The sequence below is a fragment of the Salmo salar genome, chromosome 02, assembly GCF_965601325.2.
Source record: "Salmo salar chromosome 02, fSalSal1, whole genome shotgun sequence".
NCBI lineage: Eukaryota > Metazoa > Chordata > Actinopteri > Salmoniformes > Salmonidae > Salmo > Salmo salar.
Window position 1 is genome coordinate 73,641,862 of NC_138292.1, and position 18,596 is coordinate 73,660,457.

At 43.1% G+C, this 18,596-nt stretch overlaps 3 pseudogenes; all 3 read right to left on the bottom strand.

Moving 5' to 3' along the window:
- Positions 1-5,557: 5,557 nt before the first annotated feature.
- Positions 5,558-5,621, bottom strand: LOC123740239 (uncharacterized; annotated as a pseudogene).
- A 2,512-nt stretch (positions 5,622-8,133) lies between these two features.
- Positions 8,134-8,197, bottom strand: LOC123738320 (uncharacterized; annotated as a pseudogene).
- A 2,484-nt stretch (positions 8,198-10,681) lies between these two features.
- Positions 10,682-10,745, bottom strand: LOC145864356 (uncharacterized; annotated as a pseudogene).
- Between the last annotated feature and the right edge of the window lie 7,851 nt (positions 10,746-18,596).

Sequence of the window (18,596 nt, forward strand, 5' to 3'; positions counted from 1 at the left end):
CGGGCATTCAAAGGAACAGCTGACATGCGAAGAAGGGGTCGGGGGAAGCGGGTGGCTGATTGGAGATCGGCCGCGGTTGGGGAGGTGTCCACCATGTGACCAGGTCAGTGGTGAGTGTCGACCTCCCAAAGCTGTTCCTGGTGAACAGCGTGCGGCCGATCCCCCGCTGCTGCTCCTTGGTGAGAGATGGACACCAACTCTCTGGAAGCAGCAGCTGAGTGAGAGGAGAGAGTGATGGGATGGGGGAGAAGGAATAAACCTTACGGACCTTTTGCAGAAGCTGAGTCTTTGCCTAACTATTATTAAACCCAGGGTCTTACAAACCTTGGGGATTGGTCAAAGCTTAAATAATTGTTTAGTTATCATCATTGGGATTGAAAATTCTCGTGACGGGGGGGACCTGTAGGGCTACGGCTTTTGCAGTGACACAAAAATAAATAGGTTAAATGAATGAATGAATAAATAAAATAAATGCATGCATGCATGAATGGACAGACATACAGTGCCTTGCGAAAGTATTCGGCCCCCTTGAACTTTTCGACCTTTTGCCACATTTCAGGCTTCAAACATAAAGATATAAAACTGTAATTTTTTGTGAAGAATCAACAACAAGTGGGACACAATTATGAAGTGTAACGAAATTTATTGGATGTTTCAAACTTTTTTAACAAATAAAAAACTGAAAAATTGTCCGTGCTAAATTATTCAGCCCCTTTACTTTCAGTGCAGCAAACTCTCTCCAGAAGTTCAGTGAGGATCTCTGAATGATCCAATGTTGACCTAAATGACTAATGATGATAAATAGAATCCACCTGTGTGTAATCAAGTCTCCGTATAAATGCACCTGCTCTGTGATAGTCTCAGAGGTCCGTTTAAAGCGCAGAGAGCATCATGAAGAACAAGGAACACACCAGGCAGGTCCGAGATACTGTTGTGGAGAAGTTTAAAGCCGGATTTGGATACAAAAAGATTTCCCAAGCTTTAAACATCACAAGGAGCACTGTGCAAGCGATAATATTGAAATGGAAGGAGTATCAGACCACTGCAAATCTACGAAGACCCGGCCGTCCCTCTAAACTTTCAGCTCATACAAGGAGAAGACTGATCAGAGATGCAGCCAAGAGGCCCATGATCACTCTGGATGAACTGCAGAGATCTACAGCTGAGGTGGGAGACTCTGTCCATAGGACAACAATCAGTCGTATACTGCACAAATCTGGCCTTTATGGAAGAGTGGCAAGAAGAAAGCCATTTCTTAAAGATATCCATAAAAAGTGTCGTTTAAAGTTTGCCACTAGCCACCTGGGAGACACACCAAACATGTGGAAGAAGGTGCTCTGGTTAGATGAAACCAAAATCAAACTTTTTGGCAACAATGCAAAACGTTATGTTTGGCGTAAAAGCAACACAGCACATCACCCTGAACACACCATCCCCACTGTCAAACATGGTGGTGGCAGCATCATGGTTTGGGCCTGCTTTTCTTCAGCAGGGGCAGGGAAGATGGTTAAAATTGATGGGAAGATGGATGGAGCCAAATACAGGACCATTCTGGAAGAAAACCTGATGGAGTCTGCAAAAGACCTGAGACTGGGACGGAGATTTGTCTTCCAACAAGACAATGATCCAAAACATAAAGCAAAATCTACAATGGAATGGTTCACAAATAAACATATCCAGGTGTTAGAATGGCCAAGTCAAAGTCCAGACCTGAATCCAATCGAGAATCTGTGGAAAGAACTGAAAACTGCTGTTCACAAACGCTCTCCATCCAACCTCACTGAGCTCGAGCTGTTTTGCAAGGAGGAATGGGCAAAAATTTCAGTCTCTCGATGTGCAAAACTGATAGAGACATACCCCAAGCGACTTACAGCTGTAATCGCAGCAAAAGGTGGCGCTACAAAGTATTAACTTAAGGGGGCTGAATAATTTTGCACGCCCAATTTTTCAGTTTTTATTTGTTAAAAAAGTTTGAAATATCCAATAAATTTCGTTCCACTTCATGATTGTGTCCCACTTGTTGTTGATTCTTCACAAAAAATTACAGTTTTATATCTTTATGTTTGAAGCCTGAAATGTGGCAAAAGGTCGAAAAGTTCAAGGGGGCCGAATACTTTCGCAAGGCACTGTATTACAAATGTAGATAAGTGATTAAGTTAATACCACATTCCAACATGCCCAGATGAATATCAATCAGTGATAGGATGTAACAAAAAAAATGTATGAGTGTTGGTCAAGTTTGAGAGTAAAACTGAAATGAAATTTGTGATTAAAATGGAAAAGAGAAAGTCATGATTACGTGACATACAGGATGACTGCTACATACAGGATGACAGCTACATTCAGGATGACAGCTACATGCAGCATGACAGCTACATGCAGGATGACAGCCACAGTGGCAAGGTAAGATATTTAATAGTTCATACATGCAGTGACTCTCCTCTAAACCCAGATGACTCTTACCAATACATATCCTTGGGCTGATGATAGGGAAAAATTGAACACACTTTAATATGTCAGCAGACTACAACTGAATACTTATCAAAACTTATCAAATGTCCTATGTCATTTAACAGTGACGTAAAAACATTCATGTGTCTATGTCAGCAGCTGCTTTGACCAGCTCTGCGTCCGATAGATCTGTTGGTGGCAGTGCTGGTCGAGGGAAAGACACCCCTATATCACGTGGAGAGAGAAAGGATTGTGAGCTACACAGCTTATCCAAAAAGTTTATATTATCTTACATGTGTAACTTCACACTCACCTTGAACTGCAGGCTGAGAAGCAATGAGTTTCTTCATCTTCGCCTGCAGTTCACCTGGGCGAGAGAGCGCCTTGAAAGGAACGCGGAGATCGCAGGACCAAGAGGCCATTGAAAACAAAACATAGCAAATATGTCAGCGTTTCCAACTGTGTGGAACAAGTAGAATTATATTTTCCTTTAAGATGATATGTAACACTTACGTAGCCGCACTCTTGGGCCGGGTGGTGCTGGCTGCGGCGGGCCTGGCCACAGCAGCTACCCCGTCCTGGTCTCTGCGTTGAATGTAGTTAATCAAGGCGGCCATCGCACTCCCAGGATAACGGGGTGTCTGCATCCTCATGCTCCTGACATATCTGTGTGAGACACAGCAGAGGGAATGTTTCAGATGTAAAATGTTGCATAAAACACACTGAGATGAACATAGAAAACACAAAAGACACGCGCCCCTTACTTTATCCTGTCCGCACCCGTAGCCTCATACAGGTCCTGCAGTGTGTCCCACTTGTACTTCCCGATGCCAACAAGGGCCTTGCCCTCCTGGCCTGAAATCAGCACGGGAACCAATTAACTGTCAGAGCAAAAGAGTTACATCTTACATACAATGAGGAGAATTAAACAAACTCACCTGGCTGGGAGGACAGGACTTTAGCTTCCTCGTGTGCCCGGTTGAACCTGACCATCTCATCGAAGGCCGGATAGGCGCACGAGTAGCGAGTCAAGGCGTCCTTGTTGGCCATCAGGGGATGCTGGGAAACACTGCGCTCTCGCGCCCTCTCCTTCTGATGCACTGTTATCACGTGCACCATGTAGCCCACGTCGTTCTCCATCATCCACTTGAAGGTCTGACCCCGGTACTTGAAGGTCTGACCCCGGTACTTGCCGAACTGAACCGTGCACCGGCTCAGGACGACCATCTCTGCACCGGGGTCATCTCCCTCGGAGACGACGCGGGCTCCAGCCTCTGCCTCCACTTCCTCCCACTTCTTAGCCCTCACAGGAGGGCCCTGAGCACCCAAAGCAGGGGGGCCGTCAGCGGCCACTTTCACTGCCTGGGGTGAGGCCTTGAGGACCAACTCCTGTGAGGGCGTGAACCGGAACATTGGATTTTCCATTTTAGGAGGCAAGAAAAAAAACTATTATCATGACTGATGAGTGCAGTGACAAGTGACAGCATAACTGTATTAGATACATATAAAGGAACTTACGTTTGCTTGATAGGTCTCCTAGGAGGAGGACAGGGCATAGGATGATATCAGTGGTATGGTTTGGGGGGTGCCGGGTTAGGGTTAGGTTGATTATTAACTCATATGCAGTTAAATTCAGTTTAGTTAAATTCATAGAAAGACACGTTTGCCCCAATGACAATCAGGCTGTCACATATACAGTGCATTCAACTACATACACTTCAAACGCATGCCATAAAAAAATTAAGGAAAATAGACAATTAAATAGTATAGAATTCCAACTTTGAGTTGATATAAATGTTAGCTAAGGTTTTACAGGGTTGTCAGCGGTCAAATGAAGTTTGTGAGCTTTGTAATCCTTGTTTACAGTAGCTAGCAATCTACAGAGTTGTTAAATTACACAGTTCGGGTAGCCCCTGTAGTCAAATAAGTCGGTTGACTAGAGGAGTTGTCATATTTCACAATGTTTACTCGTAGATTATTTTTATTTCTTTGCCAACTAAGCACAATTCCCTCATAAATTCACCCGGTATCATCAATGTCTGTCAGAAAAATATTTCAGATCATCAATTTCAAATATTTTATAGCCGATGCTCACTTGCCTGCGCGCAGCATGCGGCACACTATACTATAGCTACAGTAGCTAGCTATCTACAGCCATTGTTAAATTACACAGTTCGGGTAGCCCCTGTAGTCAAACAATTCGGTGGGCTAGACGTGTTATAGTCATATTTCATCACATCTATAGTCCTTGATGTTAACTTGGTTGCAAATTAAGTAAAATTACCTCAGATACTCACCTGGTATGATCAATCAATGGCTGCCAGAAGAAGATTTTTGTGATGTAGTGATGTTACTAGAACTTCGGAGGACAATGATTGGTTAAAAAGTTTTGGAACAAGCTAGGCTCCTCATTGGTGAATTTTTGCTCTTTTTCTCCAATTTGGAACAAGCTGAAGCTCTGATTGGAGGAGATATTTCGAACAATTTGGAACATTTGGAACAGAGAAATTGGGAAGCAACGATATTGCCCATTCTTCTCTGTCCAAGGAGGAGGGGAAACGGGTTTTGCTGGGTGAGAGGAGGAGTTGGCAGGGATGTGTCAACAATGCATATTAAGTAGCCATGTGCTTTGAGCACCAGGTCTAAACAGTGATGACAGACAGACACAGAAGCCCAGTCTAGGAGTTTTAATGATGAACCAGAGTATACATAGGGAAACAGGATGAAATGAAAGATAATTATTGCAATGTAAATCCAATAAACATTAAATAAATGTCAGCAATCTATACACACAAAATAACACATGAGTCCCCTTCCACGCAATGGATCATCACTGTGTATTGGTAGGGACAAGGGTGGAATGAGATTTGAAGGAACCTCAGGACTCCTAAAAAGACAACATAGGGTCCTAGAAAGAGAGGAGGGTACATGGGGTCCATAGTCAAGCATACTTTATAAGTTTGCATCCCATTCCCTACAGTGCACTACTTTTGACCAGAGGCCATAGTAGCCTACTGTCTAGGTATCCCCAAGATGAGTCAGTTATAAGTTATCCCAAATCACACCCTATTCCTTATATAGTGCACTACTTTGGACCGTTTAAGCGAGGGGGCATGCTAATCTTCTCTGTATCGTTCCAAATTTAGTATATGTGCTACCGAAAAGAGCACTTTATAAGTGTAGGGGAGGCCATCATATAGTGAGCACAACCTCCTGACGTTTTGGATCTTGGTTGGGGTCAAACAGACCTTCAGAGGCTCAAAAACCACCCTTAGAAGATTCCCACAGGATATTGTATAGACATGAAACTGGTAGGGATAATAATGTATCGTTTAATGGCTACCTTGTGTGTTGTAATTTTTTCTGCCTCTGTCTCAGAGATTTGCAACGTATGCTGGGTTATATGCGACACGTATGCTGGGTGATATGCGAGTACACTGTCCGGTCTAGGACCTTGATAGGGTAGAACATAACGACGTAACAAAAGCCCTCGCACAAAACCCCACCCACTCACTGAAACCCGACACGCTCTGGGGCTGCATTCACAAAAGGTCCTCACACACAAACGTAGCAGGAAATGGAATTGGAAGGTGACTGTTTCAGCTTTCTTGTTGACACATTGCCAGTGTGGTTAATAAGAGTTTTAAAAACTGGTAGGTGGCGGGGAGAGAGAAAAAGGGAGAGAGAGAAGGGGGGAGAGAGAAGGGAGAGACAAAAAGGGGAGAGGGAGAGAATAAACAAGAAAATGGGGGAGAGAAAAACAAGAAAAAGGGGGAGAGAAAAGGGGAGAGAGTGAGCGAAAAAGGGGAAAGGGAGAGAAAGAACGAGAGAAAAAGAGGGGAGGGAGGGAGAGAAAAGGGAGAGGGAGAGATAAAAAGGGGAGGGAGAGAGAAAAAAATGCGAGAAAAAGGGGAGGGAGAGAAAAAACGAGAGAAAGAAAAAGAGGGAGAGAAAGATGGAGAGAGAAAAAGGGAGAGAGAGTGAAAGGGGGATTGAGAAAAAGGGGGAGAGAAAAGGGGGTGAGAGAAAAGGGGGAGAGAGGGGAGAGAGAAAAAAGGGGAGCGAGAGAGAGAAAATTGAGAGAGAGAAAAAGGGGGAGAATGAGGAGAGAAAAGGGGGAGAGAGACAAAAAGGGAGAGAGAGCGCAAAAGGGGAGAGAAAAAGGGAGGGAGGGAGAGAGAAGGGGAGAGAGAAAAAGGGAGGGAGAGAGAAAAAGGGAGAGAGAAATCGAAAGGGGGAGAGAGAGAAAAGGGAGAGAGAAAGTGGGAGAGAGCAGAGAGAGAGCAAAAGGGGGAGAGAGAAAAGGGGAGAGAGAGAAAAGGGGAGAGAGAGAAAAGGGGAGAGAGAGAGAAAGGGAAGAGAGAGAGAAAGGGGAGAGAGAAAAAGTGGGAGAGAGAGAAAAGGGGAGAGAGAAAAAGTGGGAGAGAGAGAAAAGGGGAGAGAGAAAGAGAGCAAAAGGGGGAGAGAGAGAAAAGGGGAGAGAGAAAAAGTGGGAGAGAGAGAAAAGGGGAGAGAGAAAGAGAGCAAAAGGGGGAGAGAGAAAGGGAGAGAGAGTGAGAGAGAAAGGGGAGATATATAATAGAGAGGGGTGCAAGGGGTCCATGTCCGGGTAGTGAGCACCCCCCACCCTGGCCATTTTGGACTTTATTCCAAAAATCTTCCAAAAAACAACAGAGTCCCACTTCTCTCTCATTGCACTATGTTAGTCTGTGGAACAAAAATTTAACATAGTGTAATGAGAAAGAAATTGGACTCTCATTTTTCTGATGATTTAAAAATATATATATATATTCTTCCTCCTTCTCCCCCTTTCTTTCTCGCTGTCTCCCACTTTTTCTCCCTCCCCTTTTGCTCTCTCTCTCCCTTTTTGTCTCTCTCCCCCTTTTCTCTCTCCCTCTTTTTCTCTCCCCCTTTATCTTTCTCTCGTTTTATCTTTCCCTCCATTTGTCTCAAATTTTTTCTCTCCCTCCCCTTTTTGTCTCTCTCCCCCCTTTTTATCTCTCACCCTCCCTTTTTTGACTCTCTCCCCATTTTATCTCCCTCCCCACTTTTTCTCTCGTTCTTTCTCTCCCTTTCCCCTTTTTCGTGAAGCAACGATATTGCCCATTCTTCTCTATCCAAGGAGGAGGGGACACGGGGTTTTGCTGGGTGAGAGGAGGAGTTGGCAGGGATGTGTCAACAATGCATATTAAGTAGCCATGTGCTTTGAGCACCAGGTCTAAACAGTGATGACAGACAGACACAGAAGCCCAGTCTAGGAGTTTTAATGATGAACCAGAGTATACATAGGGAAACAGGATGAAATGAAAGATAATTATTGCAATGTAAATCCAATAAACATTAAATAAATGTCAGCAATCTATACACACAAAATAACACATGAGTCCCCTTCCACGCAATGGATCATCACTGTGTATTGGTAGGGACAAGGGTGGAATGAGATTTGAAGGAACCTCAGGACTCCTAAAAAGACAACATAGGGTCCTAGAAAGAGAGGAGGGTACATGGGGTCCATAGTCAAGCATACTTTATAAGTTTGCATCCCATTCCCTACAGTGCACTACTTTTGACCAGAGGCCATAGTAGCCTACTGTCTAGGTATCCCCAAGATGAGTCAGTTATAAGTTATCCCAAATCACACCCTATTCCTTATATAGTGCACTACTTTGGACCGTTTAAGCGAGGGGGCATGCTAATCTTCTCTGTATCGTTCCAAATTTAGTATATGTGCTACCGAAAAGAGCACTTTATAAGTGTAGGGGAGGCCATCATATAGTGAGCACAACCTCCTGACGTTTTGGATCTTGGTTGGGGTCAAACAGACCTTCAGAGGCTCAAAAACCACCCTTAGAAGATTCCCACAGGATATTGTATAGACATGAAACTGGTAGGGATAATAATGTATCGTTTAATGGCTACCTTGTGTGTTGTAATTTTTTCTGCCTCTGTCTCAGAGATTTGCAACGTATGCTGGGTTATATGCGACACGTATGCTGGGTGATATGCGAGTACACTGTCCGGTCTAGGACCTTGATAGGGTAGAACATAACGACGTAACAAAAGCCCTCGCACAAAACCCCACCCACTCACTGAAACCCGACACGCTCTGGGGCTGCATTCACAAAAGGTCCTCACACACAAACGTAGCAGGAAATGGAATTGGAAGGTGACTGTTTCAGCTTTCTTGTTGACACATTGCCAGTGTGGTTAATAAGAGTTTTAAAAACTGGTAGGTGGCGGGGAGAGAGAAAAAGGGAGAGAGAGAAGGGGGGAGAGAGAAGGGAGAGACAAAAAGGGGAGAGGGAGAGAATAAACAAGAAAATGGGGGAGAGAAAAACAAGAAAAAGGGGGAGAGAAAAGGGGAGAGAGTGAGCGAAAAAGGGGAAAGGGAGAGAAAGAACGAGAGAAAAAGAGGGGAGGGAGGGAGAGAAAAGGGAGAGGGAGAGATAAAAAGGGGAGGGAGAGAGAAAAAAATGCGAGAAAAAGGGGAGGGAGAGAAAAAACGAGAGAAAGAAAAAGAGGGAGAGAAAGATGGAGAGAGAAAAAGGGAGAGAGAGTGAAAGGGGGATTGAGAAAAAGGGGGAGAGAAAAGGGGGTGAGAGAAAAGGGGGAGAGAGGGGAGAGAGAAAAAAGGGGAGCGAGAGAGAGAAAATTGGGAGAGAGAAAAAGGGGGAGAATGAGGAGAGAAAAGAGAGAGAGAAAAGGGGGAGAGAGACAAAAATGGAGAGAGAGCGCAAAAGGGGAGAGAAAAAGGGAGGGAGGGAGAGAGAAGGGGAGAGAGAAAAAGGGAGGGAGAGAGAAAAAGGGAGAGAGAAAGCGAAAGGGGGAGAGAGAGAAAAGGGAGAGAGAAAGTGGGAGAGAGCAGAGAGAGAGCGAAAGGGGAGAGAGAAAAGGGGAGAGAGAGAGAAAGGGGAGAGAGAGAAAAGGGGAGAGAGAGAAAAGGGGAGAGAGAGAGAAAGGGGAGAGAGAGAAAAGGGGAGAGAGAGAAAAGGGGAGAGAGAGAGAAAGGGAAGAGAGAGAAAGGGGAGAGAGAAAAAGTGGGAGAGAGAGAAAAGGGGAGAGAGAAAGAGAGCAAAAGGGGGAGAGAGAAAGGGAGAGAGAGTGAGAGAGAAAGGGGAGATATATAATAGAGAGGGGTGCAAGGGGTCCATGTCCGGGTAGTGAGCACCCCCCACCCTGGCCATTTTGGACTTTATTCCAAAAATCTTCCAAAAAACAACAGAGTCCCACTTCTCTCTCATTGCACTATGTTAGTCTGTGGAACAAAAATTTAACATAGTGTAATGAGAAAGAAATTGGACTCTCATTTTTCTGATGATTTAAAAATATATATATATATTCTTCCTCCTTCTCCCCCTTTCTTTCTCGCTGTCTCCCACTTTTTCTCCCTCCCCTTTTGCTCTCTCTCTCCCTTTTTGTCTCTCTCCCCCTTTTCTCTCTCCCTCTTTTTCTCTCCCCCTTTATCTTTCTCTCGTTTTATCTTTCCCTCCATTTGTCTCAAATTTTTTCTCTCCCTCCCCTTTTTGTCTCTCTCCCCCCTTTTTATCTCTCACCCTCCCTTTTTTGACTCTCTCCCCATTTTATCTCCCTCCCCACTTTTTCTCTCGTTCTTTCTCTCCCTTTCCCCTTTTTCGTGAAGCAACGATATTGCCCATTCTTCTCTATCCAAGGAGGAGGGGACACGGGGTTTTGCTGGGTGAGAGGAGGAGTTGGCAGGGATGTGTCAACAATGCATATTAAGTAGCCATGTGCTTTGAGCACCAGGTCTAAACAGTGATGACAGACAGACACAGAAGCCCAGTCTAGGAGTTTTAATGATGAACCAGAGTATACATAGGGAAACAGGATGAAATGAAAGATAATTATTGCAATGTAAATCCAATAAACATTAAATAAATGTCAGCAATCTATACACACAAAATAACACATGAGTCCCCTTCCACGCAATGGATCATCACTGTGTATTGGTAGGGACAAGGGTGGAATGAGATTTGAAGGAACCTCAGGACTCCTAAAAAGACAACATAGGGTCCTAGAAAGAGAGGAGGGTACATGGGGTCCATAGTCAAGCATACTTTATAAGTTTGCATCCCATTCCCTACAGTGCACTACTTTTGACCAGAGGCCATAGTAGCCTACTGTCTAGGTATCCCCAAGATGAGTCAGTTATAAGTTATCCCAAATCACACCCTATTCCTTATATAGTGCACTACTTTGGACCGTTTAAGCGAGGGGGCATGCTAATCTTCTCTGTATCGTTCCAAATTTAGTATATGTGCTACCGAAAAGAGCACTTTATAAGTGTAGGGGAGGCCATCATATAGTGAGCACAACCTCCTGACGTTTTGGATCTTGGTTGGGGTCAAACAGACCTTCAGAGGCTCAAAAACCACCCTTAGAAGATTCCCACAGGATATTGTATAGACATGAAACTGGTAGGGATAATAATGTATCGTTTAATGGCTACCTTGTGTGTTGTAATTTTTTCTGCCTCTGTCTCAGAGATTTGCAACGTATGCTGGGTTATATGCGACACGTATGCTGGGTGATATGCGAGTACACTGTCCGGTCTAGGACCTTGATAGGGTAGAACATAACGACGTAACAAAAGCCCTCGCACAAAACCCCACCCACTCACTGAAACCCGACACGCTCTGGGGCTGCATTCACAAAAGGTCCTCACACACAAACGTAGCAGGAAATGGAATTGGAAGGTGACTGTTTCAGCTTTCTTGTTGACACATTGCCAGTGTGGTTAATAAGAGTTTTAAAAACTGGTAGGTGGCGGGGAGAGAGAAAAAGGGAGAGAGAGAAGGGGGGAGAGAGAAGGGAGAGACAAAAAGGGGAGAGGGAGAGAATAAACAAGAAAATGGGGGAGAGAAAAACAAGAAAAAGGGGGAGAGAAAAGGGGAGAGAGTGAGCGAAAAAGGGGAAAGGGAGAGAAAGAACGAGAGAAAAAGAGGGGAGGGAGGGAGAGAAAAGGGAGAGGGAGAGATAAAAAGGGGAGGGAGAGAGAAAAAAATGCGAGAAAAAGGGGAGGGAGAGAAAAAACGAGAGAAAGAAAAAGAGGGAGAGAAAGATGGAGAGAGAAAAAGGGAGAGAGAGTGAAAGGGGGATTGAGAAAAAGGGGGAGAGAAAAGGGGGTGAGAGAAAAGGGGGAGAGAGGGGAGAGAGAAAAAAGGGGAGCGAGAGAGAGAAAATTGGGAGAGAGAAAAAGGGGGAGAATGAGGAGAGAAAAGAGAGAGAGAAAAGGGGGAGAGAGACAAAAATGGAGAGAGAGCGCAAAAGGGGAGAGAAAAAGGGAGGGAGGGAGAGAGAAGGGGAGAGAGAAAAAGGGAGGGAGAGAGAAAAAGGGAGAGAGAAAGCGAAAGGGGGAGAGAGAGAAAAGGGAGAGAGAAAGTGGGAGAGAGCAGAGAGAGAGCGAAAGGGGAGAGAGAAAAGGGGAGAGAGAGAGAAAGGGGAGAGAGAGAAAAGGGGAGAGAGAGAAAAGGGGAGAGAGAGAGAAAGGGGAGAGAGAGAAAAGGGGAGAGAGAGAAAAGGGGAGAGAGAGAGAAAGGGAAGAGAGAGAAAGGGGAGAGAGAAAAAGTGGGAGAGAGAGAAAAGGGGAGAGAGAAAGAGAGCAAAAGGGGGAGAGAGAAAGGGAGAGAGAGTGAGAGAGAAAGGGGAGATATATAATAGAGAGGGGTGCAAGGGGTCCATGTCCGGGTAGTGAGCACCCCCCACCCTGGCCATTTTGGACTTTATTCCAAAAATCTTCCAAAAAACGACAGAGTCCCACTTCTCTCTCATTGCACTATGTTAGTCTGTGGAACTTTGTCTGTGGAACAAAAGCTGAACAAGAAATTGGACTCTCATTTTTCAAAAGATTAAAAAAATTCTTCCTCATTCTCCCCCTTTCTCTCTCGCTGTCTCCCACTTTTTCTCCCTCCCCTTTTGCTCTCTCTCTCCCTCTTTTTCTCTCCCCCTTTATCTTTCTCTCGTTTTTTCTCTCCCTCCCCTTTCTGTCTCTCTCCTCTCTCTCTTTTTACTCTCTTTTTTCTCTTTCGCTCTCTTTTCTCTCTTTTCGCTCTCTCTCTTTTCCCTGTTTTTCTCTCGCTCTTTTTTCTCTCTCTCTCTCTCTCTTCCCTCTCTCTTTTCTCTCTCTCTTCTTCTTTTTTCTCTCTCTCTCTTCCCTCTCTCTTCTCTCTCTATCTTCCCTCTTTTCTCTCTCTCTTCTTCTTTTTCTCTCTCTCTCTTCTCTCTCTTTTCTCTCTATTTTTTCTCTCTCTCTTTTCTCTCTCTTTTCCCTGTTTTTCTCTCACTCTTTTTTCTCTCTCTCTCTTTTTTCTCTCTCTTCCCTCTCTCTTCTCTCGCTCTCTTCCCTCTCTCTTTTCTCTCTCTCTTCTTCTTTTTTCTCTCTCTCTCTCTTTTCCCTGTTTTTCTCTCACTCTTTTTTCTCTCTCTCTCTCTTTTTTCTCTCTCTTCCCTCTCTCTTCTCTCGCTCTCTTCCCTCTCTCTTTTCTCTCTCTCTTCTTCTTTTTTCTCTCTCTCTCTTTTCTCTCTTTTCTCTCTCTTTTTTCCCTCTCTCTCTTTTCCCTGTTTTTCTCTCACTCTTTTTTCTCTCTCTCTCTCTTCCCTCTCTCTTCTCTCGCTCTCTTCCCTCTCTCTTTTCTCTCTCTCTTCTTCTTTTTTCTCTCTCTCCCTCTCTCTCTCTCTTTTTCTCTCTCGCTTTCTCATTTTTCCCTCTTTTTTCCCTCTCTTTTCCCTCTCTCTTTTTACCTCTCTTTTCTCTCTCTCTCTTTTTCCCCCTCTCTCTCTCTTTTCTCTCTCTCTCTCTCTCTTCCCTCTCTCTCTTTTTTCTCTCTCTCTCCCGCTCTCTTTTTTCTTTCTCTCTCTTCCCTCTTTTCTCTCTCTCTCTTTTCTCTCTCTCTCTCTCTCTCTTTTTCCCCTTTCTTTTTTCCCTCTCTCTCTTTTCTCTCTCTCTCCTTTCCCTCTCTCTCTCTCTTTTTTCCCTTTCTCTCTCTCTCTTTTTTCGATCTCGCTCTTTTTTCTCTCTCTCTTTTTTCTCTCTCTCTCTTCTCTTTTCCCTGTCTCTTTTTTCCCTCTCTCTCTCTTTTCCCTCTCTCTCTCTTTTCTCTCCCTCTCTCTTTTTTCCCTCTTTTATCTCTCTCTTTTTTCTCTTTCCCTCTTTTTTCCTCTCTCTCTCTCTCTCTCTCTCTCTTTTTTCACTCTCTCTCTCTTTTTCTTTCTCTCTTTTCTATCTCTCTTTATTCTCTCTTTTTACTCTCGCTCTCTTTTCTCTCTCTCTCTCTTTTTTCTCTCTCTCTCTCTCTCTCTCTCTTTACTCACTCTTTTTTCTCTCTTTCGCTCTCTTTTCTCTCTCTCTCTTTTCCCTCTTTTTTTTCTCTCTCTTCCCTCTCTCTTCCCTCTCTCTCTTCTCTCTCTTTTCTCTCTTTCGCTCTCTTTTCTCTTTCTTTCTCTCTCTCTTTTCCCTGTTTTTCTCTTGCTCTTTTTTCTCTCGCTCTCTTTTCCCTGTTTTTCTCTCTCTCTTTTTTCTCTCTCTTCCCTCTCTCTTTTCTCTCTCTTCTTCTTTTTTCTCTCTCTCTTCTCTCTCTTTTCTCTCTCTCTTTTCTCTCTCTTTATTCCCTCTCTCTTTTCTCTCTTTTTTCCCCCTCTCTCTCTTTTCCCTGTTTTTCTCTCTCTCTTTTTTCTCTCTCTCTCTCTTTTTTCTCATTCTTCCCTCTCTCTTCTCTCTCTCTTTCTTCCCTCTCTCTTTTCTCTCTCTCTTCTTCTTTTCTCTCTCTCTCTCTCTTCTCTCTTTTTTCTCTCTCTTTCTCTCGCTCTCTTTTTTCTCTCTCTCTCTTTTCTCTCCCTCCCTCTCTCTTTTTTAATTTATTTTCTCTCCCTATCTCTTTTTTCCCTCTTTTTTCTCTCTCTCTTTCTCTTTTTTCCTTCTTTTTTCCCTCTCTCTTTTCCCTCTCTCTTTTTCCCTCTATTTTCTCTCTCTCTTTTTTCCCCCTCTCTCTCTCTTTTCTCTCTCCTTTTCTCTCTCTTTTGTCTCCCCGTCTCTCTTTTCTCTCTTTCTTTTCTCTCTCTTTTCTCTCTCTCTTTTTTCCCTCTCTCTCTCTCTTTTTTCCCTCTCTCTTTTTTCTCTTTCCCTCTTTTTTCTTCTCAGTCTCTCTCCCTCTCTTTTCTCTGTTTCTCTTTTTTCCCTCTTTCTCCGCTCTTTTTTCTCTCTCGCTCTTTTTTCTCTCGCTCTTTTTTTCTCGCTCTCTCTCTTTTCCCTCTCTCTCTTTATTCTCTCTCTCTTTTTTCCCTCTTTTTTCTCTTTTTTTTCTCTCTCTCTCCCTCTCTTTTTTCCCTCTCTCTCTCTCTTTTCTCTCCCTCTCTCCTTTTTCTCTCTCTTTTCTCTCTCCCTCTTTTTTCTCTCTCTCTCTCTTTTCTCTCCCTCTCTCCTTTTTCTCTCTCCCTCTTTTTTCTCTCTCTCTCTCTCTCTCTCTCCCTCTGTCTTTTCCCTCTCTCCTCTCTTTTTTCCCTCTTTTTTCTCTCTCTCTTTCTTTTCTCTCTCCTCTCTCTCTTTTTTTCCCTCTCTCTCTCTCTTTTTTCTCTCTCTTCTCTCGCTCTCTTCCCTCTCTCTTTTCAATTCAATTCAATTCAATTCAATTCGCTTTATTGGCATGACGTAACAATATACATATTGCCAAAGCTTATTTTGGATATTTACAATATAAAAATAAATAAAAATGAGAATCAAATATTGTCAACGGGACAACAGTAACAACAATAACCAAGGGTCAAAATAACCAACACATTGAACAATAACAATAATCATACAGTAGAGGACATGTGCAGGTTTATTGGTCTGTCAGACACTGTCCCTCAACTTATGGCAGGCAGCAATGTAGTGCGCTGCCAACCCACAGCTCTCTGCGTCCTCCCCCAACAGGACGGGTAGCCTATCCTCATCAGAGAGGTCTGTGAAACCTTGAATAAGGGTTTCAAATTTGGGGAAATGACACTCTCTAATTGTTTTATATTTTTGACATTTTGTCAGGAAATGTAGCTCCGTCTCAGGTTCTGCTGTGGTGCAGTGGTTGCACAGCCTTTCCTCTACAGGGAGCCAGGTTTTCCTGTGTCTACCCTTTTCAATGGCAAGGCTGTGCTCACTGAGCCTGTACTTTGTCAAGGTTTTTCTAAGGTTTTGATCAGTAACCATGGTCAAATATTTAGCCATAGTGTACTGTCGATTTAGGGCCAGATAGCACTGCATTTTGCTTTGTGTTTGTGCTTGTGTTTCCCAATAAGCAATGTAGTTTTGTTTTGACTGTGTTGTAATTTGGTTTATTCTGATTGATTGGATGTTCTGGTCCTGAGGCTTCAGTGTTTTAGTAGAACAGGTTAGTGAACTCAGCCCCAGGACCAGCTGGATGAGGGGACTCTTTTCTTTGCTCAGCTCTTGGCATTGCAGGGATTGGTAATGATATGAGAGGGGGTCACTGTATTTTAGATGTTTCCAAAACTTAATTGCTCTTTTTTGAGTTTTTATTATTAGTGGATATTGGCCTAATTCTGCCCTGCATGCATTGTTTGTAGTTTTCCTCTGGACACGTAGGAGAATCTTACAGAACTCTGCATGTAGGGTTTCAATGGGGTGTTTGTCCCATTTGATGAAATCTTGTTTTGCAAGTGGACCCCACACCTCGCTGCCATAAAGTGCAATTGGTTCAATGACATATTCAATTAGTTTTAGCCAAATTTTAATAGGTATTTCAATTTGAATTTGCTTTTTAATGGCGTAGAATGCCCTGCGTGCTTTCTCTCTCAGTTCATTCACTGCCTCATTAAGGTGTCCAGTTGAGCTTATTTTTAAACCTAAGTAATTGTAGTGTGTACAGTACTCTATATATTTTGTACCAATTGAGAACTTTGGTCTAATTCCCTGAGATCTGGATCTTCTCTGGAAAATCATTATTTTAGTCTTTTTGGGGTTTACTGCCAGGGCCCAGGTCTGGCAGTACTGCTCTAGCAGGTCCAGGCTCTGCTGTAGGCCAGGTGCTGTGGGTGACATCAGGCATAGGTCATCTGCGAAGAGTAGGCATTTAACTTCTGAATTGTGGAGACTAACACCAGGGGCTGAGGATTTTTCTAGAATAGTGGCCAATTCGTTAATGTAAATATTGAATAGTGCAGGGCTCAGATTGCAACCCTGACGAAGGCCCCGCCCCTGGTTAAAGAATTCTGTTCTTTTCTTACCAATTTTAATGCTGCACGTATTGCCAGTATACATTGATTTAATTATGTCATATGTTTTTCCCCCTACACCACTTTCAATAACTTTGTAGAACAGTCCTGTATGCCAAATAGAATCAAATGCTTTTTGGAAGTCGATAAAGCAAGCGTATATTTTGGTATTATTTTGGTGGACATGTTTATCTATCAGGGTGTGTAAGGTGTAAATATGATCAGTTGTGCGATGTTTTGGTATAAATCCAATTTGGCTTTTACTCAAGACATTGTGCTTATTAAGGAAGTTTAGAACTCTTACATTGATGATACTACAGAAAACCTTCCCCAGGTTACTGTTCACACAAATGCCTCTGTAATTGTTAGGGTCAAATTTGTCTCCGTTCTTAAAGATTGGGGTTATGAGTCCTTGATTCCAGATGTCAGGGAAATAACCTACACTCAGGATCAAATTAAACAGTTTTAATATAGCCAATTGAAATTTTGCACTAGTGAGTTTGAGCATCTCATTTTGGATGCCATCAGGTCCGCATGCTTTTTTAAATTTGAGGGCCTGAAGTTTCTTATAGAGCTCCTGGTCAGTAATTGGGGAGTCCAATGGGTTTTGATTGTCCTTTATAGCTTTTTCTAATCCATTCAACTTCTCATGGATTTGGCGTTGTTCTGCGTTTGTGTCAATTTGAACGGTGTTGTAGAGTGTTTTGAAATGGGTCGTCCATACGTCACCATTTTGTATCGCTAATTCCTCTTGTTTAGATTTTTTTAGTTTTTTCCAATTTTGCCAAAAGTTGTTTGTGTTTATGGACTCCTCAATTAGTGTCAGCTGCTTGCTGTTGTACTGTGCTTTTTTGGTTCTGAGTGTACGTTTATAGAGTTTTAAAGTCTCACAGTAATGAAGGCGTAGTTCACCATTATTTGGGTCTCTGTGCTTTTGGTTGGATAGTGTTCTAAGGTTTTTCCTTATAATTTTACAATCTGCATCAAACCAGTTGTCATCTGCGATTTTTTTAGTTTAGTTTTTTATCAATTTCAATTGTGCTTCTTTTGCCGTTTGCCTGAATATATAGTTGATGTTTCGTACTGCTAGATTGATGCCTTCTTTACTGTGAGTGAATGTGGTATCCAGAAAGTTATCTCTCTTTTCTCTCTCTCTTCTTCTTTTTCTCTCTCTCTCTTCTCTCTTTTTTCTCTCTCTTTCTCTCTCTCTCTTTTCTCTCCCTCTCTCTTTTTTAATTTATTTTCTCTCCCTCTCTTTTTTCCCTCTTTTTTATTTTTCTCTCTCTCCCTCTCTCTCTCTCTTTTTCTCTCTCTAATTTTTTACTTATTTCCCTCTTTTTTCCCTCTCTCTTTTCCCTCTCTCTTTTTACCTCTCTTTTCTCTCTCTCTCTTTTTCCCCCCTCTCTCTCTCTCTCTCTCTCTCTTTTTTCTCTCTCTCCTTTTTTCTCTTTCCCTCTTTTTTCTCTCTCTTCCCTCTCTCTTCTCTCGCTCTCTTCCCTCTCTCTTTTCGCTCTCTCTTCTTCTTTTTTCTCTCTCTCTCTCTTCTCTCTTTCTCTCTCTCTCTTTTCTCTCCCTCCCTCTCTCTTTTTTAGTTTATTTTCTCTCCCTCTCTCTTTTTTCCCTCTTTTTTCTTTTTCTCTCTCTTCCCTCTCTCTTTTCGCTCTCTCTTCTTCTTTTCTCTCTCTCTCTCTCTTCTCTCTTTTTTCTCTCTCTTTCTCTCGCTCTCTTTTCTCTCCCTCTCTCTTTTTTAGTTTATTTTCTCTCCCTCTCTTTTTTCCCTCTTTTTTCTTTTTCTCTCTCTCCCTCTCTCTCTCTTTTTCTCTCTCTCTTTCTCTTTTTTCCCTCTCTTTTTACCTCTCTTTTCTCTCTCTCTCTTTTTTCCCCCACTCTCTCTCTCTCTCTCTCTTTTCTCTCTCCTTTTTCTC